At 34.2% G+C, this 18,868-nt stretch overlaps 1 protein-coding gene across 4 annotated transcripts in view; it reads left to right on the top strand.

Annotated features, from left to right (window-relative positions):
• Grik2 (glutamate ionotropic receptor kainate type subunit 2) overlaps positions 1 to 18,868 on the top strand; it is a 698,850-nt gene that overhangs the window by 536,254 nt on the left and 143,728 nt on the right.

Below are 18,868 nucleotides of genomic sequence, written 5' to 3'. Positions count from 1 at the left end.
TAATTTGTCATTTATTTTGAAATCTATATAAAGACTCAATAGCAGCAATATTATCACTTTGCTAAATTTTTGCATAATATATAGATGACTATAATAAATATTTTAAAACCACAAAATAAAAAACAATGACAGATGAAATTAAATAAACAACATATTGCTATATAGAATTATCAGTTTTAAATATATTAACACATTGATCAGTATTATACTCTGTTGTTGAAGTTAATTTTCTACAAATGTTATTTCTAAGCATGAGTCTTCAGAAAGCCCTATATTTCAAAGATTCTCATTGTTTTATTATGTTTAGTCCCATTCCATAAATTAAATTTATTTTCATCGATACATCACAAATCCGTGGATACCATCATCCTGATCATTTCATTAATCTCTTTTGATCCATTTATAGATTTCAAATAACTTACTGGCATTAAAGGTACCAGTTGGATGTCCATGTTAAATAACACAAAATATATTCAATTATTTATTTTTAAGTTTCCTATTTTTTCAGGAAGATTGTATGTATTTTAGTAATATACAGATAACTTACTAATTGCTTGTGTCAATGAAGGAGCCTTTTTGCTTTATAACCATAGCAAATGTTCATGTTTTAAATATCCCAACTGCAGTCATTATCATCATAGCCAAAGGTGTCTCTGGACACAGCATTTGAAAAGCTACATGGGATTGTCATTGTAAGTCAGGGTGACGAGACTTCAGCATGCCACAACTCTACGTCTCCAGGGGAATAGAAAAAAATAAGATATAAAAGAGAATTGCAGCAGACCATGTAGAAAGTGCTGATGCATGGCTAAGCACAACACATGAAAAGCATGTTTCGAAAAGCGTGGGAAAGCCTAGAGCATAGAAAGCGTAGAGCAGTGGTGTTTTGCCGAGTTGCATGAAGCCTTTCTAAACACAGATTCTGATTAAACTTTATCAACATGAGCATAAATTGATAATCTTTGAGAGTATCAAAGGGTTTTAAATAAGTATGACAGTGTTGCTTAAAGACAACTGCATATGAAAATATCTGTGAAGGGAAGAAACTGTGTCAGAAGTCATTCAGATTTTTTGCTGATTTCATTGTGATCAGTCATTGCTTATGAATTGTTGAGCTTTTTTTTTTTACTTATGGAGAAGTGATTTCTTACTGGACAATTTTACATCTTGACATACTCTCCTTAGTGATAATTTTAATAATTTATTCTGATTGCTTTAAAAATATTCAGTAACTGTATCACAAGAACTAAGAGTTGCCCTTTCCAAGCTTATTACTTGATTCAGAGCCTGGTTTGGTTAAACAATCGTTTCATGTGTGGTTAGTAAGAAACTTGACCAAATATCTATTTAAATTATGTGTGTGTGTGTGTGTGTGTGTGTGTGTGTGTGTGTGTGTGTGTGTGTCTGGGATGTGTTGCTGGCAGAACTCTCCTTACAGTAACGATTTCAGCCTCATAGTTACAAGATGTCAACTGAAGTACTAGACATCATCTATATCCCATGCCTAAAGAGAGAACAGAACACAAAAGCTTTTGGCCATAGAAGACAGAATATGATATTAGTTATGGAGATACAGAGGCCCATGAGCTGCCATGTACATACTGGCTTCAAACCAGAGTCCTCTGCAAGAGTATCCCGTGATCTTAAACACTGAGCTCTCTCTCCACCTCAAGCTATTGTTTCCTCATTAGGAAGAAATACTTCATTTATTCATGCCTTAATATCTAAAATGACTGGCAATTGAGAATCATCTATAATGTATTGTGATCTTAAGAGTTTTGTAGGACAGAAAATTGACAATACCATGGGATAGCTGATTGGCAGTGACTGCCACAGAAGCTTACTGAAGAGCAAAGTAGTGTCTCACAGAACTGCCCGATCTGGCCTTGAATTAATCTGTGGCAAAGCTCTCCTTGAACTTGGATAATTTTCCTCAGCCTCCCCAGTGCTAGGATTATAGGCATAAATAAAGGTTTATATTAATACATAAGAATTTATCAATTTATGTTTAGGCGTCACTCTAGCATCTTAACGGGTACTGTAAAATGTTCAGTGTTGGTGAAAGTAATTCTTTAGTATGGAATATTCTGAGAGAGTAATACTTTTCCCAACTTTTTTTAAGCCATAAAGAAAAGATTGTTAAGCATCTTACCCTCCCTACAGTGATAATGTCTTATGATATAGATAGTAGGACACCTTTTACAAACAGCAGCTGTTAAATATTTCCCCTGTGAGAACCGGGGAAGAACTCTTTGGCCAATTTAAGGACAGTCTAGGTATTGACTTATGTGACATTCACCACTGACAACACGACGGCAAATATCATGCAATAAATAAATCAGTTAATCTAATTAAACTTTTCCTAACATTTTGTCTTGGAATTTTTTCCACTACTATAAGCTTTCTGAACAGACAAAATGATTGCAAATATAAGGACTGAATTTGTCCACTGTGAAGGCAGTGAGACTACTAAGTACAATTCTAAAACTCTCAGGAAAATGAGTATCAGCAAATAAATAAAACGGTAAGGCACATAAATCAGTTAAATAATGTTCAAGTACATTTTTGACCTATAAGTATGCTGTTTAATAGAAAAAAAAGTAAGCTTTTGTAAAATCTTAAAGTAGAAAAAACTTAGATCAATAGAATTGCAGGCATGGTCTATACACTAAATTTGAATTCAGTGTGGCATTTAGGATAACAAGGCATCTACTACTTCAAAAACATGATATTCTTGAGGTTGCAGATTTTTTTTTCTTTTTTTCGGAGCTGGGGACCGAACCCAGGGCCTTGCGCTTGCTAGGCAAGCACTCTACCACTGAGCTAAATCCCCAACCCTGAGGTTGCAGATTATTGACTAATTAATGTTAAGTATATAAGTGGTGGAAACTAGTGGGGTAAAAAGAAGTCCTAAGAAGGGTTAACAACCTGCCATGTTGTGTGATCTCAGAACTGAAGCCAGGCTAATGACAGCATACAACACCTGACAAGAGTTAGCCATTAGGAGATTTCAGGTCTGCAATGAAAAGTAAAGTGAAAGCCTGGGGGCTTGAACCTATAGCCTTGAAACTCTAATGCACATGGCTGACACGTGCTCCCTCATTTTCAGAGTATTACATCGATATAATGTGATAAACAAAGCCATTTGAATTTGGTTTCTCACGGGCAGTCTCCCTTTCCACTTCTTGATGAATATGAAGTGCAATTTCTGAGTTCCTCTGTTCTTATCCTGTTTTCCTTGTTGGCCATTTCTCTCAGTAGCTCATTATTTTGACAAAAGCTGCTGTTTGGTATAGATCTGTTTAGGAACCTGACAATATCACATTTTTATATTGTCTTACAACTGTCCAGAAACAAATGTATGAAGAAATGCTATACTGGACAAGCTTTTGTGTGTCCTTACTATGTGAACTTTTTCTAGTCTATGATTATAAAACTTGCTAATTATTATTTTTTCCAGAGCCTCTTAGCTATTGCAATGCCCTTAGCTACATTGAGTAAGATAAACTGTCCTATTCCTTTACCCTTTGTTTGATAAAATCATAATTAATATGGAAAGAATAGTAAGTTAATTGAAAATTTTCAGGTATTATAAGTCCATTTTACCAAAGTAAAGGTCAGCAGAAAGCAAAGAAGAACATAAACAATGTGACTAAGGGAATTAGTAAATAATTTTATGAATAAAATATATTAATTTATTAAATTCACTATGGATAACAGACAGAGCATATGCTTTCCCAGTGTCAGTGTGTACATTCACATGAAAGTAGTTCTCCAGTATTATAATAAGATAGGAAACATGGGCTGCAAAAAGAAAGAATCCGAGATACCAAGTGAAGAAGAATGTCAAGCAAACATATAAAAAAAGTTAAAAAAATCTTTTTAAATTTTCTTTAGAATAATGATTTTATTTTATACACATGAAACAGAGGAAAAGGTCTAGAAAAGGAAACAGGAGTAAACATTGCAGAACCTACATCATCAGGCTGACCAGTCCTAGCACAGTGACTTTGCTATAGTAATTATATAAACTCGTACTTTCAAAAGTAAAAAAAAAAATTCTGCTAAACATTTTCTTAAGTAATTATTAAATCACTCACACAATGGTTAACACGATATGTTTGATGTATAATAATAACAGTTTATGTTTTCTATATTAGAAAACACAAGAATGTCTGTAGTCTAAATATAAATATGCTGCATGTGCTAATTTGCACAAATATCTACTCAAAATTCTTACTTGTAAATGTGTGTGTAAATAAATTGTAATTTTTGACCTAGAGTCAATATAATTCTATGTATTAGAGAGTATCAGAGCAAATACTAAATTATTTGCATAAAAATAATATTTTATAATGAGGTATAATGGTGTTGATTAAAATAATAAGAATGATTGTCTACTTAATAAATGTATGCAAGTTTATAAAATACTGAATTTAAAGCAGGGTTTATTATATTCTATAGCTTGTTCCATCATTATAAAACAATTTAAGACATTTGCTTTATTTCTATTGAAGAGATATCTCAGTATGGTATCATTTTAAGGAATCTCTAAGTATATGGTGTGTGCAAACCACACAATTTTAATTATATTCCATAATTCAACATATACATTTAATCATGCAGTATCAATTGCATACCTTACCTTTCAATTTTGTACAGATGAACATTATTGAATAGGCCTGCCTTCGGTAGATATAATTATTTTTATATTTAAAATATATCATATGAATTGTTAAGGATGCTGTGGACATATTTGACGGACTGAATTCTAGAAAATACATGAATATAATACACAGTATCTGATTAATCTTAAAGTATCCACTTTTTACTTAATTTTCAGTGGTTTCAGTGAGTCTTTTAAAGAGAGGATTTCCTTCATTTTTTAATACTTTCTTATCACATCCTTAAGAATAAACTAGATTTTAATAATCATGTATGAGTACAGTAAGCAAATAAATGAGCATCAAAGGAGACTGATTAGAGGATGTTTGGAAGGTCTGGTCTGCAAAGAAGAGGGAGGAGAGCAGAGAGAGCCATTAGAGCCAGATGAGAACAAACAATTCTGTCACTTCCCCCAAATGGGTGACTGTCATAACACAAGCCTGTGCATTTACTGCATGGTTTAATATTCAGATATAGCTGATTACATGTCAGTCAGTCATTTGTATTTGATTAAGAATATTTTAGGGATTACAGATCCCTTTGGTGATATAAAACTACAATAGGGGTTACAATTGAGATCATGTTTACTTTGATTTATACATTTTTGTATACTGAGAAGCCACAACACTGATGATTTACAGATTATTTGCAAAAATGAACAAGTTTTCTAGTCCTTTCATCCAACAGCATCAAGATGCAAACATGTGCTAGATTGTACCAACAAGTTATTTAGAGCAATAGAGCTGATCAATATATAATAAGCTATATGAGCATGATTACATTGAAATTGAATTGAAAATAGTAAATTAATATTAGGGCTTTTAAATATTTTTATTAAATATGTATATATATATATATATTAGCCTTAAAGTCATTTAGAACATTGTTGAATAATTCTGATTCTGAAATGTTATATAAAAATATAATTTCATAAATATTTTAATAAATATTTCAAAGAATGTTGTCACTAGTATATAATAATAATATCTCTACTGAATAAAAAGTGATTTATAAAAATAATTAAAATTTTCTAGAATTTTAAACATAAAAAACTTAAGACAATTCTATAAGCATATTAAATTAACTGGGTTATTTTTAGTGTATTTGCTACAGTTTCAGAATATCCTACAGTAGCAGCTATTTAATCAAAGATTAAATTAAGTATCAACTAACATGTGGGTTGTTATATGCATTATATATCACATAATTAACATTTATTTAGATTACATATTTTAAAGGTTTGAACGTTTAAATATTTTTACTTAAATAAATGTTATTTAGCATTGAGCCTTCTTTCCACATCCCGGTGGAAGCTTTCTCTTATTCTCATGAATCTGATACTAATCAGTTTCTTATATTAATAAGATAATTGTCTTATCTAACCTAACCCACAAAGCATTCTTTGTTTAACATACAAGCTACATTAGGGGGGTGGAGAGAAATTGAGAGCACTGTGCTTAAAATAGTATTTTTAGAGAACGGGACAGAAAGGGAGAGAGAAAGAGAAGAGACAGAGACAGAGACAGAGAAACAGAGCTGCAGCACCAAAGACAAGCCTTTGCGATTCATTCTCTCAGGATAAATGTTGAATTGTATGTTTTTTTCTAGATACCCAGTTGAATTTTATAGGCACTTGGAGGCACTCTGGACTGAAAAATGCCACGCAGAGGTAACCTTCTGCTAGGTGATCACAGAAAGAGCAGAATATTTTTATTAATTTTTTTTCAGAACAGGAAAAATACAAGACCGCTTTTAAACAGCACTTTCATCTCCCCGCACTTAGCATTCCTGAGTGTGACAAGGATTCCCAGCCAGGCCTGCATTCCTGTGAGTTCTCTTCATTTACACTAACCACTTTCCTTCATGCTTGAGGATTATGTTATCAGCAATGATTACCAACAGTGGGAAAGCTGTGCCTGAAAGAACAGAATAATGGCTCAGACTCTTTTCTCTCTGGGCACAGTTGAATGCTGTGCTTTCATTCATAGCCAAGAGTCTGCTAATGGGTGGGTATTATTGTTCACACTCTGCAGTCTCACGGAGAGATTTGCTTCTTAGTTCTCCTCCACCACATCAGCTACTTTCAGGAATTTTTATTCGTCTTGTGTTATTAGAAAATATTCTGTGGCTCTCTAGTTATTTTATGCTGTTTTGTACAGTGAGTCAAGCAATAAACACTTGTCTAAGGTTAATGGTTTTCTCTTCTCTTAATGAGAATACATCTTACCGGGGAAATTCCGACACATGCACTAGTTACTCAAGCAAGAAAATTTAAGTGTTAAGTAGCCCTTCTCCCTCTATTTTACTTCTGCATATTGGTGGTCCAGGCGCTTTACTTATTGTTCAGAGAAGAAATTAATTACATATAATAAAAAGATATGTTTCTCAACATATTTTATTATCTCTGGATTGAAGGCAATAAGTTTTTTCTCTGTCAATATTTGAGAAAATATCCTGCCTTGGAAAGAGATCAAATAGACAGGTAAGCATATAAATGGGATTTAATACAAATACTGCTAATCAAACTTCTGAATATCAACCATGAAGTGATATCAATTCTTCAGTTGCTTAGAAAAATAAAAAGGAGAACAGATAATTTTATCATTGGATAAGCCCCACATTTTCATATTATACCTAAGAAACTTAATGCATTATTTAGTGAGAAACATTGTAATTATTCACTAAGAATGTAGAGCCAATCCGAGTTTTCAATGTGGAGCTGTGCACCGACTTCCAAGTAAGATGAACAAAGTATTATAGGATTTTATTTCAGTATATGCAGACTAAAAGAAATGTTATTATTTATTAAGTATTTACTCATTTCCTGTATTACTCTGAGGTTCTAAGAGACAAAAAGTTATAATGGTATGCATGCTTTCCTGCTTTAACGGGTTTATTATCTCAATATGTAAATTGGTCATTAACAGGGAGAATGATATTAGACATACCATAAAGGGGAGAACATTTCAAATAGTGAAGGCTGAAATAAGTATTTTTTTTTTCAGGCAAAAGGCTAATCATTCAATAGATATCATTCCTAAAGTATAAAGAGGATGTTAATTTATTATCTGTAATACAGAAACATTTTAGTTGAGAGGAAGAAAAATCAACAAAAGTGTGGAGGGGTTAATATGAATGCCAAATAATAGGTTAATATGAAAGGAACCTGTTTATTGGTTTGTTTGGAGAATCTATAGAACTAATACAACCATGACCGCTTCTACAGTCTAGAAAATTAGGAAAAAGATTAGAATTGAATCAAGGATAAAATCGATCTTTTTGTAGCTTTTTAATTGAATAATAAAAGAAGGTAACGTTTGGAAGTAATTTTCTAATAGCCATGTATCGGGTAGAACAAAGCAATGTATCTAAGGGACTCAAGGAATTGGGAAAGAGGTATCCAAGGCCCAAAATAAAATTACAGGAATAAATAGATTATGAAATAGATATGAAAATAAAATACAATACAGGTGATTTTTTTAGCATTATGGTCTACTAAACACCAAATCAACAAACATATACATTGAAAAAGGCTAAAAAGGCCAGCTATACAATGCTAGGTATTGTGATGATTCATGAAGAAAGAAAGTTTGCACAGTGTAGCAGCTGATTTCTGAGTGTTAAGGAAGTCACCTTATTTTATCAAGAATATTTTACAAAAGTGTAAAATAGTTCTTTCAAGTGGGATCATGAACGTATAAATGTATACATGCTTTGAAGTCCATTTTATCTAAAAAAAAAATATTAACATTGACCTGTGTTCGTTTCTGGAGAATGATCTATTTTATAAATGGGTATGGTATTATATCCCAGATTTTATAATGCTTCTTATTCGTTTTTTTTTCTGTCATTCCTTCTTAATCTCAATTTAACTTCATCAACTTCAACCTCATCGTTATTGTTTTACATTATGAAGCCTTCTGCATCTTCATATAGAAGACACAGTGCAGTCTCAACTAATATCCTGCTCATTGATAATTTGGAAAGCACCTGCTGTCAACTGTAGCTAGGGAATGATTTTTCTCAGAAACTTCCTTCTCAGTGCTGATGATTGAACTAAAGTCCTTCCACATGCTGTGCAAGTACCCAGCTACTAGCGAGATATAACCTAGCAAGAAAAATAATTCTTAAATTGCCTTGGACATGGGCAAGATAAAAATTCTACATGTGCTTCTGTATTCAACTACATAAACAATGAATACAATGTTAGTTCATAGTACAGTTGAAAATATTTGAGGTATTTTTCACATAATAAGAATATTGGATATATAATGTCAGCTGATCTTAAATGACAGCATCCTTATTTCTGGGAGATCTAAATTATTTAAGAACATATAAGGGGAGGATGATTGAATGGGCTGGAGGGAAGAAGAGAGTGAAGGACTGGAAGGAAAGAAAGGAGGGGAAAGCTGTGCTCAGAATGAAAAGTCAGTAAGCAAGTTAGTGAATAATAAAAAAGAACACATAAATTATGTAAACAATTGACCAAGAGTTGAATAAAATACAAATTTTATGACTAATAAAGTATTCAGAATTAAGAAAAATAATAAAAAGAAAATATGAAACAATAAATTATACACATAAAATAGTACTTGTCACATATAAGCAGATTGTATCCATGAAGCACTTTGCTAGCATAGAAGTTTGCTGATTATTTTGTTCAAAGTAGATAAAAAAAAACTATTCCAGGACATTGTCTCTGTAACTAAGTAGCTAAGAAATAAAAGATAAGTGTACACACATAACCTGAGGGAATCATGACTTTGAATGTGGAATGTGTACCACCAGTTTGGCAAAGTGTTTTTGATATAAGGTCTTATCCAAAACTGCTTGACATTATGATCAAAAACTGGATATTGAACAGCAAAATATTTAATATTATTTCACATAGTCTTTTCTGTGGAAAGTATTAACAAAAGCTTTCGTCAAGTAAACAGCCTACCTGATAAATCACTTTTTAGCCTTACAAGTATTTAATTCCTTTAATGTGATTTATTTTACCATTGAGGCAGTGATGGTTCCCTGACATTTTTAATGTTCTAACGTTTCTTAATGGACTCAAGGAGATGGCTTTTTACTGAGCAAATAAAGAAGAAATACTCTATCTAATGTGCGAAATAGTTATATTTCAGAACAAAGTGATAAAACAGAGAAAAAACACTAACAATAATTTTATAGTTCAGATAATTAGTATTTCCTAAAGAATTCATAGACAGGGAGATGGTTCAGTGGGCAAAGATATTCTCCAACAAACCTATATTTAATCCCTGGAAATTACATAAAAAACAACTCATGTATATTTTTCTCTGACTTCCATACAAATTATACGGCACACTGGATCCAGACATCCAGATGCAAACACACACACACACACACACATATATCCTGAATAATTATTAAAGATTAAACATTTTAAATCTATGCATAATTATTAATTTTAAAATTGAAGTATGTGGAGTATGTGTATTATCAGGCCATGTATGGTAGTAAATGAAAAAAGTAAACATTTGTTTTAGAATATGTTTTAAGAAAGATTGGATGTTACCAGTTCACTTACTAATTTAAACACAGCCATTTCCCAAATGTTTGGGGATTATCCTGGGTCCTGATACTATCTTAAATGTTTTTGCAAATTTTTTAAATACTTTGTTTTATTATATGTGTATGAGTGTTTTACATGCATGTATATATGGGCACCACGTGCTTGCCTTGTGTCCAACGAGATCAGAAGAGGCCGTTCCCTGAAATTAGAGTTACAGACAGCTGTGAGCTGTCATGTGGGTGCTGGGAACTGAGCTTTAACTGCTCTGAATGAGCAGGTGCCCTTAAACACAGAGCCATCTCTCTAGCCCCGTTATTACAAATTTTAACTGTGGAGGATGTTCCAAAACATGTAGTGTGCATATGTATGAAACAGTGTCTTTTGTTTTCTGTGAAAATTGAAAAGTTCCCCATTTTGAGGATTAAGAAAAAACTAGAAAAACTATTCCTCCAGCAATATAAACTAAATTTGATCATAAGAATTTGCTTTTCTGTTTCTTTGGGGAATGATAAAGATTGCCAAGCAAGCTGAGATGGACACCCATTCAGGTAAGTCTGGCTCACTGAGAACTGTTAGAGACCTGACTATAACCTGCTGCATTCTTGGGAACCAGAATCTATTCACACCCCTTCTTTATACTGATGATTATAACATCCCTAGATTGTGTAACAACTCAAGGTGAGCTAACACAGCTCTGTGGTTTATAATTGGCACGATGACACAAAATAAAGTGGTAATCGTTTCTCATTTTCTGGTGCTGATTATTTAAATTTATCTGGTCTGGAGTCATTTTAATTGGTCATGCCTACTGTTAATACTACAATTTTAATGGGAAGCATGTTTCCCTCTCAGGAGCTGGAAAACATCTCGTTTCACACTTGTTCCTTAAAGGAGATCATTAAAGTAGCATAGTTTGAACAGGATATCTAGTAAATCAGGAGTCAAAGAGGCAGTTAGATTTTTCTGTAACCTGGAAAGATATTTTTCTTCTTTTCTGGATCCCAATCTGCATCTCTGCCTGCTGTAACACATCATGGTTTCCCTGAGCTAGTGTGGTTAATAATATTTTGCTTCCTTATGAGTATAGTTGTTCTTGTGCCACTTGGTGTACCCAGGTGTCTTGTACTTCATGGCTACTTGCCCAGGTAGGATGGCTATGAATTTTTCCATTCTTCTTTGCCTCGTAAGGAAATGCTAAGTGATAAGCTCACCAGGGGTCCATGATGGTGGGGTTGGCACAAACATGGCTGAGCCATCTGTGTTGGAAAAGGACATGGCTTAACTAAGTACCAGTGACCTTTAAAAAGTAAATAAACAATAAACACAAGTGCAGCTGAAGACACAGAGTCAGGTCACAGTGAGCATCTGCCATAAAGACTTCAGAAGATAAAAGTATTATCAAGAAAGTAGCAGCAGCAGCCATCTGATTACATAAAAATATTATAGCATGAATATTTTTTGTGATTCACTGCTCTGTGAAGTCCATTAAGAACATAGTTAAAATGCATATAGGCATGTTCTGTAGTTTTCTTCCCTAAAACATCACTTTACTACTGTACATAGAACAAGAATGGACAATACAGTGTTTTATTAGTCTTATTTTCCTTCAAGAAATTCTTAAGATTATTCAAAGGATAATTATCATCATCCAAAATAATATTTGTTTGACAAGCTATTGAAATGTCTTAGAAAATTTAAATACTGAAATTTTTACTTATTTGAAATCTCAGTTAAAGAGTTGTACAAGATCACTTGTTCTCAAATTCTCAGTTTAATTATATGATCATAAAAGGAAAAACATAATCACAGTAATTAAACATAATAAGGCTGAATGAAAATCTCAGAATAGCACAGTGACCATGATTAAATTTTCAAGATTTGTCTTCAGTTCTATTTCATCAGTTGAAGGCACTTATTTATTTGTTTGGTAATAATCACAGTGAAATTGCAACTAATAATTGATTGAAAGTATAAAATATGGAGATCATTTCAGCTTAAGGAGGCAGTAGGAGAAATGTATTTAAGTCTGTGGAGTTATAATACTTGGGTTGAGCTCCTGTTTGCCATTATAACTTTCTACTCTCTATTATCTGTATAAAATTTCCCCTTTAATGTGATAAACTTCTCAAGTTAATGCTGAAATCGAATTTTAAGAAAGTGATTAAAATAATTCCTCAATTGGCTCAGTAGATAGTGAAAACTGTTTTATTTAAAATGAAGAAATGATCAAAATGCAAGGAAGCTGATGAAACCCACTTTAGAAGCACTTCCCAAAACACAGATATGCCTCCAGTGGACCTGGCTTGTAGCTTGTATTTAAGGAGGAACAGGATCCAAAGAAGATGAAAATATACTTTATTTTTCATAGTGGCTAGATGAATTTATTTTTTTATACCTAGGAAACTTTCCCTAATGCATCACGAAATAAAAAATGTGTGCTGAGTAGAAGATGGGAAAAATGAATATTAATGAAATATTCAGTGATGGTTGTAATGGCAAAAAAAAAACAAACACAAAACAAAAAAACAACAAATAAACAACCCCAAAAAATACAAAAAGAAAACAACAACAAAAACCTATCATAAGAGCGCTCACAAAGAAACTAAATATAAAACATGTGCATAGGTTTTAGGAGAAAAATGTATTTGAGCTAACATATTTACCTGGATATACAGGTTGCTATTATTACATCCTGGCTATAGAAGTATACATTTAGTTTGTGTAATTTATTCAGTGGCTAAACTCCCAGTACTCCTCCTTTTCCTTCTTTTTTTTTCTTATTTTAAACATCCTATCCCATCCCCTCTCCCCCTACTTCTATGAGGGTACTTCCCCACCCACCCACTCACACCTAACCACTCTAGTCTTCCCTTTCAGTGGGAACCAAGGGCCTCCCCTTCTATTGATGCCAGATAAGGCCAATCTCAGCTACATGTGCACTTGGAGCTATAGGTTCCTCAATGTGTACTCTTTGGTTGATTTAGTCCCCGGGAGCCCAGGAGGGTCCGGTTGGTTGATACTGTTGATCATCCTACCGGGTTGCAAACTCCTTCAGCTCCTTCAGTTCTTCCCCCGACACACCCATTGGGATCCTTGCCCTCAGTCAGATGGTTGGCTGCGTTCATCCACATCTATATTGGTCAGGCTCTCACAGAGCCTCTCAGGAGACAGCCATACCAGGTTCCTGTCAGCAAGTACTTCTTGGCATCAGCAATAGCATATCCGTTTGGTTCTGTAGATGGGATGGTCCATGGGTGAGACATTCTCTAGATGGCCCTTCCTTCAGTCTCTGCTCAACTCTTTGTCCCTGCACTTTCTTTACACAGGAACAATTCTGTTCTATTTTAAGATGGGTGGGTGGCCCCAACCCTCAGCTGGGACCATAACCTCTGATATATGGTCTCTACATGTTCTCCCTCCCGTTTGTTGGGCGTTTCAGCGAATCTCTGTTGGGTCCTGGGAGTCTCTTCCTTTCCTGGCATCTGGGACTTGCTGGTTGCTACCGCCAGCTCCCTATGCCCCATTGCTACACATCTCTGTTCAAATTCCTATCCTTCTGCATATCATTCCAGTCTCCTCCCATATCAGATCCTGGCCCCCTTTCCTCCTCCCTCTCCCCTCTCATGTGTTTCCAATCTTCTATCTCCCTTTAGTATTTTGCTCTCCCTCCTAAGAAGAACTGAAGCATTCACACTTTGTTCTTCCTTCTTCTTGAGCTTCACATGAACTGTGAATTTTTTCTTAGGAATCCCAAGCTTTTGGGAGAATGTCCACTTATCAGTGAGTGCATACCATGTTTGTTCTTTTGTGACTTGGTTACTTCGCTCAGGATGATGTTTTCTAGCTCCATCCATCTGCCTAAGAATTTCATGTAATCATTGTTTTCAATAGCTAATTAGTACTCTATTGTGTAAATGTACCACATTTTCTGTATCCATTCCTCTGTTGAAGGACATCTGGGTTGTTTCCAGCTTCTGGCTATTCTAAGGCTGCTATGAACATAGTGGAGCACGTGTCCTTGTTACATGATGGAGCATCTTTTGAGTATATGCCCAGGAGTGCTATAGCTGGGTCCTCAGGTAGTACTATGTCCAATATTCTGAGGAACCACCAGACTGGTTTCCAGAGTGGTTGTAACAGCTTGCAATCCTACCAACAATGGAGGAGTGTTCCTCTTTCTCCACATCCTTGCCAGCATCTGCTGTCACCTAAGTTTTTGACCTTACCCATTCTGACTGGTGTGAGGTGGAATCTCAGGGTTGTTTTGATTTGCATTTCCCTGATGACTAAGGCTGCTAAACATTTCTTTAGATGCTTCTTGGCCATTCGATATTCCTCAGTTGAGAATTCTTTGTTTAGCTCTGTATCCCATTTTTAATAGGATTAATAGGTTTTAATATTAAATGGGATTTAATAGGTTATTTGGTTCTCTGGAGTCTAACTTCTTGAGTTCTTTGTATATATTAGATGTTAGCCCTGGATTGAATGTAGGCTTGGTAAAAATCTTTGCCCAATCTGGAGGTTGCCACTTTCTCCTCTTGATAGTGTTCTTTGCCTCAAAGAAGCCTTTCAATTTTATGAGATCCCATTTCTCTATAGCTGATCTTAGAGCCTGAGCCATTGGTGTTCTTTTCAGGGAATTTTCCCCTGTGCTAATGTGTTTGAGGCTCTTTCTTATCGAATAGATTCAGTATATCTGATTTTATGTGGAGGTCCTTGATCCATGTAGACTTGAACTCAATCTGAGCAATAGTGATAAAAACTGCATGGTATTGATACAGAAACAGACAAGTAGATCAGTGGAATAGAATTGAAGACCCAGAATTAAACCCATACATCTGTGATCTTCTGGTCTTTGAAAAAGAAGTCAAAGCCTTCCAGTGGAAATAAAGAGTATATTCAACAGATGGTGCTGGTTCAAGTGATGGTTGCATGTAGAAGAATATAAATTTATCCATTCTTCTCTCCTTGAGAATATACTTTAAGTCTTCAGAACTCAGGGGGGAAATGATATATATATTTAAATTGGAAGAAATTAGGATGAAGAACTAATATACTAGAAATCACTGTATTTATTTTAAACAATGATAACAATCTAGGAAATGACTCATAGAATTAGAGTACACATAGAGAGAACATATGGTGTCAAATTTAGAGTTTTGTATGCATTACTACAGTGTTTAACAGTCACAAGAATATTTGGCGATTTAAGGACATAACGGAAATCTGAGAGCTGTGGCCAAGTCAAAAACAATAGGGAAGATGGTAAAAAGGAAAAAGCATTCGAGAGTTAACAGAGCTGGAAGTGTTAAATAATAATGTTGTTGGAAGCTAACTATAGTCAAAAGTAGGCTTTAGGCAAAATTATTAACATTAATATTTCACAGAGATAGAAGTTTAGGGTTGAGGAGAAAATAGACACAGACAAACAAGATTGTCAACATCTATTATATTTGTTCAATGCTAAGAAATAAATCTTTAAAGGTAGGAGAAACCCTAAAGTTATTTAATTACTTAAAGGCTAACTATGTTTAAAATTTGTTTCAGAAGCTGGAAAGTACCCAAAACTGAATAAAATGCTGTGCAACATGCACTAGTTTACAATGTAAGGAAGAAATGCACATTGGTTTATACTGAGAGAATTCAGTAATGGTGGATATGGCCTTATGTCTTCAGTGACAGAGATATGGAAAAGAAAGAAGAAAAAAAAAAGCAATTAGTAAAACTCTGTACGAAATATCCGCAAGAATTTAAAAAGACATTGGTACTTTCTCATTCATTGGAAGCCCGGCATGGTGACTTTATTAGCTGTGTCATGGAACCTCTAATTCTTCTCTACTCAGCACCATTTCCTAACACAAGGAGAAAACCCCAATTCATGACAAAAATTCTTAAACTTAAAATTCAAGTGTATTCTGCCCATTTTCCAAAACTCAAGGCATCCTCAGGGGGTGTAAATGAAAAATGAGGGTGAGCCACTAATCACATCTTTATCATCATTCTCCTCCAAGGAAGAGTGAGGACATCGGGAAAGATGTACTGAGACAGTGGAATTCGAAGATGAATGTATATAGGATGTAAATTAGCGAATGCAGAACAAATGGCCCAAGAGGAAAAGAATTGAAAAGAATAAATACAAGGATTTTATTTTTCAAATAGTGTTTTTATTTTTAGAGAGTCAGTAGCACAGCATGTAGGAGATCACAGCTTGCAAGGCAAAATATACAGGTTTCATTCTGGAATGCTATTTTGTAACACAATGCGAAACGGTCTTGAATTCTAGACCTAAAGTCTAGATTGTTTTTTCTTTGGACATATTTGAAGACTTTTATTAAACATAGCTGAGATAACACAGGAGTTATTACTGATCAGTATCTAAAGACAAATCAATATTTGAAATAAACATACTTTCTGTAAATCTATTGCTGCCCACTGTGGCAACCTTAGCTGGCATAGTGCACTATGATCATGGTCGAGGAGAACATGGAGAGATGCTTAGGTGTGCTGATATAAATTGATAAATTTTTGTAGGTTATGTTGTGGTGGTAACAGTGTAAAGAAGGGAAGAAGACTCCAAGGATTTTGAGTCTCATTGAGCAAAAAGCTTGTAGCATACCTGCTGCTGTTCATGTAAAGATGCCAGAAAGTGATGCTACCAGCAGAGATTGAGTGAATAATTAAGAAGGAAAGGTGGAAGAACCACTGTGTATTAATATCAGATATTTCAGTATTGTCAAGTACAATATTGAATTTTTGAATACTCATATTATGTCAAGGAAGTAATATGGACAATTATGGAAATAAATATGTCTAGAAAAATAAATTTGGAAGCATATCGTTATTTGAATATGAATCTGGAGGAACTGAGAGGGGAATATAGATGATGATTGAAGCAAAATCCATTGGTAATACAGAGGATAGAGAGGTAAGTGGAAGACAGAAGAAATTTACCATGACTAGAAACAGGATAAGAGCTGCTGACATATGTGAATGGAATGAAATAGACAGGGAAGTCAGCGCAATCCATGAGGGGCAGTGTGTTACCTGGCAGTAGGATGTGAAGAGAAACCAGGTACCTGCTGGATGATCATGGATCTGGAGACACACAAACGAGCTCCATGTCAGCAGCACACATCATTCCCATAGTCTGTATTTACATCTTATTGAGCCAGTCGTCCTTCAGGTTACTTTGTTGTAGTTTCTTTGTTTTGCTTTATTCTTGGTGTGACTTTTTAGCAGTAAATAATTTTGTGAAATATGCACAGTACATTCCTTAAAGTGGCTTTAATTTATGAGATTCCCTCACCGTGGAAGCTAGACAGACCCTCAGAGGCAGAACTGAGCACTTCCTCTCTTCCTTCCTTTCTCCCTTCTTTTTTCCTTCCTTTGGCTCACTCCCCATGCCCATTCATTCTTTCTTTCCCTTCTTCCACATAGCTTCCATATGTGGAAGGGGAAGTGAGACCCTTTATATTTTATACTTTCACCTCTCTGGATTTACCATGCCATCTCTGTCCACACAATTTATAACAATACCCACCTAATGTTGTCTCTGTCAAGTTCAAAGCTCCTAAATCTCAAGAACTTAGTGAATGCACACAGACAATGCTATGACTATCTCTGGTTATATTTCTAAGACCTTCAATTTGTAAGCAATAAATCTAACTCCACAAACCAGCTTTATGCTTATAGGTAATAGACTTTCAAGAATAGGAAAGGAATATTTTAATTTTCGGCATTTTGATTTTACCAACGAAATATAGGGGAAACCACAATATTCTATAACATTTATATAATGCTTTCATTGAGCCAAATTATTGCACAAATTATGTTCACTATAATAATTCTTATGTTCCTTTTATCATTCTGTGGAGTTAAGCCTTTTGACTAATTTGCTTACTTAGTCATAGGAATTGGGTATTTGGTTATGAGGTGTGGAAATATGTCTTCTACGTGCAGAACCCTCCTCTTCCATAAGATCACACGAGAGCACATGGAAGCAGGCTTTTGACACTTTATAATGATAATATTTTTCAAGAAATAAAGCTAATATAAAGATTATTGCAATATTCTGGTGCTCAGAAATGTTTACATAGCGTAACTCTTCTCACTAGGGTGAAAGAAATAAAGGGATTTAAATAAAATTGATGTCTACCCCAAAAGCCATGTCTATTGTAGTGAAACACGTAACAAATCATATCAGAATGTTTAATTACCATTCAATCAACTTTTCCTCTCACTGTGTCAGTTCGATGAAGAGAACCAAGCAAAAACAGTTTGTTTTTCAAGCAGGGACTTGTTATAAAACTGCAATGGAAAGATGAGAATGCTTTGTTTGATCTTTTGAATTTTAATGTCAGAATATTACTGTGAAGAAAATTGGGCTCTCTGAAGTGACAAATACATTATTTAACAACACAGATTAAAAGTAAGATTTATAAAATACTTTCCTAAAATAAACACATGATAATTCAGTTTATAAAAGAGTGGCTTTAAAATGTGAGATATTGGGGAAACTATTTTGTTAGTATAATAACTAAACAAAATGCACTTAATTACATGAATGGTACATTGAAAAGTTCTATTAATTGATACCTGTATTTGGATTAATTAGCATAAATCAATTTATGTCTGTAGATGCTAATTTTAAACGTTGCCTAT

Source organism: Rattus norvegicus, chromosome 20 (genome assembly GCF_021556685.1).
Source record: "Rattus norvegicus strain SHRSP/BbbUtx chromosome 20, alternate assembly SHRSP_T2T, whole genome shotgun sequence".
NCBI lineage: Eukaryota > Metazoa > Chordata > Mammalia > Rodentia > Muridae > Rattus > Rattus norvegicus.
The sequence above is the reverse complement of the archived record's forward strand: the minus strand, read 5'-3'. Positions and strand labels throughout refer to the sequence as shown.